The sequence below is a fragment of the Myotis yumanensis genome, unplaced genomic scaffold (assembly GCF_028538775.1).
Source record: "Myotis yumanensis isolate MYYU_CA2020_CCGP unplaced genomic scaffold, mMyoYum1.0.hap1 SCAF_1, whole genome shotgun sequence".
Lineage (NCBI taxonomy): Eukaryota > Metazoa > Chordata > Mammalia > Chiroptera > Vespertilionidae > Myotis > Myotis yumanensis.
The window spans coordinates 144,209,561-144,218,712 of NW_027223752.1; the positions used below are offsets into that span (position 1 = coordinate 144,209,561).

The window sequence follows — 9,152 nt, forward strand, 5'->3', positions numbered from 1 at the left end:
TCTGACACCCACATATAGTGTGTGTTTTTTTTAATCAGATGGGTTATCGCCACTGTGGAGGCCTCCTACAAGAAACGAGGGGTCCCAGCCCCACACCAGACCCTGGCCCAGGGTCCCCGAGCTGGGAAGAGAACTCCCCATAACTTTGGACTGTAAAAACCAGCAGGGACTGTAGCTGAGTAACACAGAGGCTGGTAGAGACCCAGACAATTCCTCTTAAAGGGCCGGTGCACAAACTTACACCAGCTGGCTCCCTCTGGGCTCCATTGCTGGGTGGCAGCTTTGGGAGTACCAGGGACGTACAGACAGGAACTGGATTGTCTGGCATTGGAGCAGGAACTCAGGGGCAGCTTTCTCCCACATGGGGTTGCTTGCAGGGATCATTGTTTCTGTGCTGGGATCTCCCTGATTGCAGAGCTGACTGGCAGCCATATCTGGGTTTCCATCAGCCTGGCACACACTGTTCGCTCCACCCTGGTTATTCCCTGAGACCCCACCCCATCCAATTTTCAGCTCCACCCAAGCTGTTTGTAGTGGCTTTTCCATACAAATGGCCTGTCCTGGCTCAAGCTTTCTAAAATCTCTCAAACAAGCAGTAGCTAATGTTGGCATGCCCCATACCTATCAATAAGATGCCTAGCTGGTTTGGCTCAATGGATAGAGAGTCAGCCTGTGGACCAAAAGGTCCCTGGTTCAATTCTGGTCAAGGGCACATACCTTGGTTGCAGACTCCTTCCTGGCCCAGGCCCTGGTCAGGCCACGTGCAGGAGGCAGCCAATCAGTGTGTCTCTCTCACATCGATGTTTCTCTCTGTCTTTCCCTCCCTCTTCCACTCTCCCTGAAAATCAATGGAAAAATATCATCAGTGAGTATTAACAAAAAATTTAAAAAATGAGAGGCCTAAGACCAGGCACTAGCACCAGCCTGCCTTGTTTCACAGCTTGGCCTCCCCTGGGAACTTCCAAGCCCAACACAAGTAGCAGCCATCTGCAGATCATTCTGTAGATCCTGCTGGGTGACCTCAGACAGTGGCTTACTTTGTACCTACTAGGAAGCCCCAGAGCCAGTGCACCCGGTAGACAGCTTCAGACCATACCAGATTACAACTCTACACATTCACAAGTGACACATTCAAGGGACAGACTCAGTGAGCACCAAAGCCCCACTGAAGCAAGTTTTGCACCATAGGGGTGTCTCCTGCATAGCAGCTCTTCCACTGTAGTAGCAGCTGGTCCTCACAGCCAATTTGCCTGGAGTTCAAGTCCTCCCAGTGACACCAATAGCAATTAAGGCTCAACTACAACAAGACTATGTACACAGCCCACACAGGGGTGCACATAGAGCTCCCAGCTCAAGTGACTGGGGAAGCTGAGCCACTGGGCCCTGCAGGACAACTATGACAAAAGGTCACTCTACCAATTCTAGGAGATATAGCATCTCTACCTAATACATAGAAACAAACACAGGGAAGCAGCCAAAATGCGGAGACAAAGAAATACATCACAAATTAAAGAAACAGAAGCAAGGAAACTACTGGATACAGAGTTCAAAACAACAGTTATAAGATTGCTCAAGAATCTTAAGGACAGCTTCAAGGGACTTATTGAGAATTTCAAGGATCTTTGTGAGAATGTCAAGGAAATTAGTGAGAACATCAAAGACATGAAAAAGGACCAGGCAGAAATTAAGTATATACTCACTGAAATAAAGAATAATTTATAGGGATTAAACAGTAGAGTAGAATCACATCAATGATTTGGAATATGAGGAAACAAAAATCACACAATCAGAAGAGCAAAAAGAAAAAAGAATCCAAAAATATGAAGACAGTATAAGGAGCCTCTGAGACAACTTCAAGCATACCAACATTAGCATTATGTGGGTGCCAAAAGGAGAAGAGAGAGACTAAGATATTGAAAACCTATTTGAAGAAATAATGACAGAAAACTTCCCCGACCTGGTGGAGAAATAGTCTTACAAGTCCAGGAAGCACAGAGTCCCAAACAAGAGGAACCCAAAGAGGCAAAGGGTTAGAGACAAAGAGAGAATCTTAAAAGCAGCAAGAGAAAAGCAGTTAGTTACCTACAAGGGAGTGCCCATATGACTATCAGCTCATTTCTAAACAGAAACTTTGCAGGCCAAAAGGGAGTAATAAGAAATATTTAAAGCCACTCAGCCACCCTTGGCCGTGTCCTCCAGGGCCAGCATGTATGCCCTGCAGCACTTGGTGGAGCAGCTCAAGCTGGAGGCCAGTGTGGAGAGGATCAAGATCTCTCAGGGCAGCTGCCGAGCTTCAGCAGTACTGCATGCAGAATGCCTGCAAGGATGCCCTGCTGGTCAGTGTTCCAGCAGGCAGCAACCCTTTCCTGGAGCACAGATCCTGTGCTTTACTCTGAAGACTGGAAAGAAGTTCACTAAGGAAGCCTTCAGGCACAAAGTGATGAATGACTGCCTCCAAGTCTCATGAAAACATTTTTTTCTAACCAAATGACTTACATATTCAGACCTTCCCTGTGGCCTGGTCCTATAGCCAAAATTCTACAGAAATTGATGAGTGTCAACTCTAATTAGGAAACTGGGTGAAGGAGTAGACTTTTAAATAATAACTAGAGGCCTGGTGCACAAAAATTTGTGCACTCGGGAGGGTCCCTCAGCCCAGCCTGTGCCCTCTCGCAGTCTGGGACCCCTCAGGAGATGACCACCTGCTGGCTTAGGCCCGCTCCCCAGGGGATTGGGCCTAAGCTGGCAGTCAGACATCCCTCTGGCAACCCGGGAGCCCTCGGGGGATGTCCACTTGCCAGCGGGGAGCAGGCCTAAGCTGCAGTCGGACATCCTTAGCGCTGCGAGGAGGCAGGAGAGGCTCCCACCACCACCACTGTACTGGCAGCCATCAGCCTGGCTTGTGGCTGAGCAGAGCTTCCCCCTGTGGGAGCACACTGACCACCAGAGGGCAGCTCCTGCATTGTGCGTCTGCCCCCTTGTGGTCAGTGTGTGTCATAGTGACCAGTGATTCCTAGTCGCTCTGCTGTTAGGGTCAATTTGCATATTACCCTTTTATTATATAGGATAGAGGCCTGGTGCATGGGTGGGGGCCGGCTGGTTTGCCCTGAAGGGTGTCCCGGATGAGGGTGGGGGTCCCTGCTGGGGTGCCTGGCCAGCCTGGGTGAGGGGCTCATGGCTGTTTGCAGGCTGGCCAAGCCCCCCAACTGGGACCCTTACCCCATGAGGGTGTGGCCAGCCTGGGTGAGGGGCTGATGGCTGTTTGCAGGCTGGCCATGGCCCCAGACACCCAAGCTCCCAGTGGAGGATGGCTGGAAGCAGGTATCTGGGATTTATTTAGCTTCTATAATTGAAACTTTGTTGCCTTTTACGGAGGCCACAGCCGGCCAGGGCAGGCGGGAAGCTTGGCTTCCTCCAGCGCCGGGGCAACCAAGCCTCCTGCTTGCTTCAGCTCCATGGCTGCTGGCCGCCATCTTGGTTGGGTTAATTTGCATACAGTTGCTCTGATTGGCTGGTGGGCGTGGCTTGGGCATAGCAAAGGTATGGTCAATTAGCATCTTTGTCTTTTATTAGTGTAGATGGCCTGGTTTGTTTGGTGAAGTGCTTTATACTTAAGACAAACAAAAACCTTACCACCAAATATACAAAAATGCACCTCTTTCATAAGTGAATTGTTAGTGTTTCTAGGCCTGAAATGTTATGTATGTTTTATTTACTGGATGTTTACATTTTGGGAAGGAAAACATTTTTATTAAAAATTTAAATATTTGTAATTTGTTGTTCCTAAGATTTTTACACCATAATAAAATGTGTTCTTTTCTCATGAATTTATAATTTCTAAATGAAGGCAACACAGTGTAAAATTGGGGGGAAGAACAGACTTTATTAATCAAGTGATGTCTTGATTTTTGTAAGTGAGAAAATTGTTTTATTTTTAACACTAAATATGAAAGCTGTTTCTTAGCAAACTTGTTTGGAAAGATTAATGTGTTGTGTATTAGATCTCCCCATTTTGTGTATGCCACAGATCTGATCTTTGTCTTCTTAAGTTCCTCTACTTTATAGTTGTTGTTGTACTTTAAAAAAAAATACTACATTATTTCATGGCTTTCAAATATGTTTAAAATGTGACTTACAGAACATTGCAAATGATTAAAAGCAAAGCGATGTGAAAATCTTACAAGCTAAATGGATTTTTAATGTCATAAGTGTTTTACTTTGATGATGTGCCTTTGATTTAATTTGAGACACTTTAAAATGGAAACTTTTTTTGTATTTGTAATAATTTTTGAAGAGGTTGGAAATAAAATTTCTGCTTAACTCAAAAAAAAAAAGAAAGAAATATTCAAGTGATGAATAGCAAGGACCTACAACCAAGATTATTCTACCCAGCAAAGCTATCATTTAGAATTGAAGGTCAGATAAAGAGCTTCACAGACAAGAAAAAGCTAAAGGAGTTCATCACCACCAAACCAGTATTACAAGAAATGTTGAAGGGCATTCTTTAAGAAGAGGAAGAAGAAAGAGGAGGAGGAAGAAGAGGAAGAGGAGGAGGAGGAGAGGAAGAAAAATGTAAACAATAAAATGGCAATAAATATATATCTCTCAACAATAAAGTTTTTTTTAAAGAAATTTTACTCTAGCCGAAACTGGTTTGGCTCAGTGGATAGAGCGTCGGCCTGCGGACTGAAGGGTCCCAGGTTCGATTCCGGTCAAGGGCATGTACCTGGGTTGCGGGCACATCCCCAGTAGGGGGTGTGCAGGAGGCAGCTGATCGATGTTTCTCTCTCATCGATGTTTCTAACTCTCTATCTCTCTCCCTTCCTCTCTGTGAAAAATCAATAAAATATTTAAAAAAAAAAAAAAAAGAAATTTTACTCTAAATGGAATGGAATCTGCTAATTCAGTACAAAATACAATATAAAAACAGTACTCCATTTATTGTGATGTACACAAAATCAATATTAATTTTTGTTGGTTCTTTTATTTCTAAGATTCATTCAGCTTTCAATATACCACATTATTTGGCCAGAAATTTAATTCTCATGTTTCTCCCTCCCTTCTCAAATCACATATTGTCTTAAGCAGTCAAAAGTAAAGCCTTAGGAATGTTCTGGGGTTTGCTTTTTCTTGTAACAGGCAGAAGTTCACTGGAATCATCATAAGTGATGTAACTTGGTTTCTGTTTTGTTTTTTTAGTTGACGAGAGAGAGAGAGAGAGAGAGAGAGAGAGAGAGAGAGAGAGAAAGACATCATTTTGTTATTCCACTTATTTATGCCTTCATTGGCTGATTCTTGTATGTACCCTGGATGGGGATTGAACCTGCAACCTTGGCATATTGGGACAACACTCTATCCAACTGAGCTACCTAGCCAGGGCCACACTTGGTTTCAATCTGTTGTTAATTTAAAGTTCTCCTACTCAAAAAGGCTGTCTAGGGTACTGGGCTCACACACCTGTGATTAATCTGGCTGAGTGCTGGTGCTGTAATTGTTCCCTCACATGGCTGCAGCTGAAATAGCAGTCTTTTAAGCGTAACCTGTTGAGTGCCTGGACCAGCATATAATTGCATAAAGAAGTGATAATGGGAGTTATGGTCCTCCCAGTGGTCACCCAGATCTGGATGAATGTGAAAAGTCAGGGAGAACCAGAGAAACATTGTCCTGAAAAAAGGTGAGGAGGGAGGAGCGGGGCGGGGAGGGGGCGGGGGTTGTCTGTCCTTTCTAGGCAAATATTAGAATTCATTTACCTTCATCAAAATCCGCATAATACTTTCTGAGTTCAGCTCCTGTTGCATAGTCCCTCCTTCTACAACCAAGATTTCTGTTGGGATAAACTTCCTATCGCCAATGATTAATAGTTTTGTCAGAGATCCTTGCATAACACTTTCCACATGAATGCCTCAAATGGTCACTGTTCAAAGATTAACTGAGGCCATGTCCCGGTAGCTCAGCTGGTTAGAGCGTCATCCCCATATGCGAAGGTTGCGGATTGTGCATTGTAGGTTTGATCCCTGGTCAGGGAACATACAAGAATCAACCAATAAATGCATAAATGGACGGGACAACAAGTCAGTGTTTCTCTCTCTGTCACTCTAGAAATAATCATAATAAAATGAATAAATAAAAGACAAACTGAGGTATATTAAAATTGTAGAGTTCATTTGAGCATACATCAATTGGAATCGGGCAGCACCAAACCTACCAGGAGACCTTTCAATCTGTAACCGTGAGGTATTTACAGGCTTAGGTTTGGATTTGTTTACAGAGGCCACCAAGGCGTTAAAGCCACCTCAGTCTATGGCCTCTTTGTTTAATTAGTTTAACATCACCAACACTGAGCAGTAGGAAAACAAAATAAATAACGGTCTTGTGTGTAGTACTGTTTAAAATGCTCATCATTTGTTTAAGAGCCAATGCCTTTATTACAAGAAATAGTTAATAAACTATATTAACTGAGGTTCGTACCACACAAAAAGTAGCTTTATTATGACAGAATTCAAGGGAAGGCTATACACCTGACTTTATCTTCTCTGCGTACCATAGTCATGACTGTATTTGTTACATGGTATTATCCCCATTTGAGGATCTATTTTTTTAACATACTCAACAGGGTTTTTTAATGAAGATAGCAAAAGTGTCACCAGTACCAAGGATTCTATAAACACTTGGAAATAAGATGACTCACTCTAAAATCAACTCATAGTGCATAAGACAGAGGCAAGGTCATCCCAAAACAATAATTCTCAAACTTTTTGTACATTAGATTTTTGTTGGTTTAAAGTTATATTCCCAGACCCCATCCCCAGAAACACCCATTCAGACCATCTCCCAGAATGAGATCCAGGAATCTGCATTTTTTAAGTTGATGAGAGAGAGAGAGAGAGAGAGAGAGAGAGGAAGGAAGGAAGGAAGGAAGGAAGGAAGGAAGGAAGGAAGGAAGGAAGGAAGGAAGGAAGGAAAGAAGGAAGGAAGTCAGAGGCAAATACTGGCAGTGACCCCTCAGCCTGGGCTAACGGAGAGAGCGAGCCCTAATCTAACCCAGGAACTCTCCCTGCCTGGGCAGGATGGCAGATATTCCCACTGTGAAGATGGGCACTTTACATCATCTTAGGTGACATCATTAAACATCTGAATTATAAATCTAACACCCCTCATTCCAATTTCTGTGGTCACTAAGCAAATTCCTCTTACAGAATTTTACTTTTCACATAGCCTGCCTTTGCTGATGGCCAAAGGCTGCCAGTATTTGGTCCCCCCCGCCCCCCAGCCCTTTTAATAACAATAAGCTGGCAGTCATTTTGGTTTCTCCATCATTCTTTGAGTTTGGTTCATGTGACCTCACCCATGAGAAACCACCATTCCTGAGCTGATACATTAGGTTTCTGTACTTCTAGAGCTTAGGAGCACATTCTCAACTATAAAAAAATTTTCCAATGAATTAAATTCTCAGACCTCCTGGGAACATGCTTGGCAATACCTGACCTCACAAATGATTCATACCTTCCTGTTGAAGCCTCCTTGCCAAGAAGCTGTTGAGAGTGATCCAATCCACTTTTGGTGAAGGGCCTCTAGGCCATTTACAATACTAGTAAACTTTAATCAAGCGCCAGGGTAAATTCTGATATTACTCCCCAATGTCTCTCATCAGAGCCTGAATATGCAGCAGTCAAGATAGGCGTGAGAGAAGGACAAACGTCAAGTTCTCACATCAGCTGTGCTGCTTATTCCAAATATGGTCACATTCTGAGGTTCCAGGTAGACATATCTTTCGGGAGGACACCACACAACCCACTATATCAGAGAAAAGGCTTCTTACCCAATATCATGTCCCATTCAGCTATGCCCTTAGCAAATGCTGACCGAGAAACCAAGTCTTCTTTTTTAAATGGTGCTATGTGGTGACTGGTGCTAAGAGGAATAGCTGAGGTTTGCAAGCAGGCCTGCCAGATCACAGGGCAAACTCAAAATCAGAAGTGCTTTTCTTTATGTTCTAAATATTGAAATTATTTTTTAGTCTCTCAAACTTAAAAAGCTTCCCTGAAATATTACATTTCGTTATGGTGTCAAATCTCAAGAGTTCATGCAACCAACTTTTTGGTAACTAAGAGCTTCTACATTCACTTAGGGCAGAAGATCCTGACAGCAAAGACCTTGAGAGGAACACCCGGGGGAAGTCTGCGCCAGAACACGCTCAGGAATCCTGGTTTGTAGGGCAAACAGTGCAATGGGCAGGCAGGTGGCCAGTAAGACAACAGAGCAGCATCAATACATTGGATGGCAATCCATGATTTGAGATTTTAGGATCTTTTAGTGCAAGCTGAGAGGTCGCCTATCGCCTATCCAGACATATCATCACCCTATGGAACACAGCCTTCCACACCAGAATGTTCTTTTCATCCTATTTTGCCGTTATCACCAACAAGAGTAAAGAAACAACTAGAACCTTCCCTGCTGCTCAGTTATTGGAAGGAGTAATGAAGAAGACAAATAGAATGAGCTTAACATGATGTGATACTTCTAATTGAATTGTATTGCTTTTTTGTCCCCTTTTTTACCTTTTAGGTCCAGACGCGCTGATATATATGCGCACAGAGGGAAAAACAGTATTGATCTCTATACCCAATGAATTCATGCCTTTTCCCAGGTGTCACAAAAGCATTTGTATTTCTAAATCACTATTTGCACCAACCTCAGAAAAGTTTTCTTTTTAAATATGTTTTTCCTGATTGTTTTAGAGAGGAAGGGAAAAGGACAGAGAGAGAGAGAGAGAGAGAGAGAGAGAGAGAGGAGAAACATTGATCAGTTGCCTCCTGCACACACCCAGACCAGGGATTGAACCTGCCACCTGAATATGTGCCCTGAATGGGGATCAAACTGGTCACCTTTGGTGCACAGGATGATGCTCAACCAACTGAGCCACACTGGCCAGGGCTAAGATAAGTTTTTCAGGAATCCAAGATGGTGGCAGAGTAGATGGAAGTTACACTCACCTCCTCCCAGAACCAAACTGGAATTACAACTAAAATATAGAGTAATCAACCTAAATCAACCTGAAGACGAGCTGAAGAGAAGTCTTATAACCAAAATCTTACGGAAGAAGCCACGTTGACACTGGTAGGAAGGGCAGAGATGTGAAAAGGTGGCAGCTG

The 9,152-nt window shown here is 43.6% G+C and overlaps 1 pseudogene; it reads left to right on the forward strand.

The window, feature by feature from the left end:
* The first annotated feature begins 1,479 nt into the window (after positions 1–1,479).
* On the forward strand, positions 1,480–2,396 carry LOC139018391 (guanine nucleotide-binding protein G(I)/G(S)/G(O) subunit gamma-2 pseudogene; annotated as a pseudogene).
* The last annotated feature ends 6,756 nt before the right edge of the window (positions 2,397–9,152 follow it).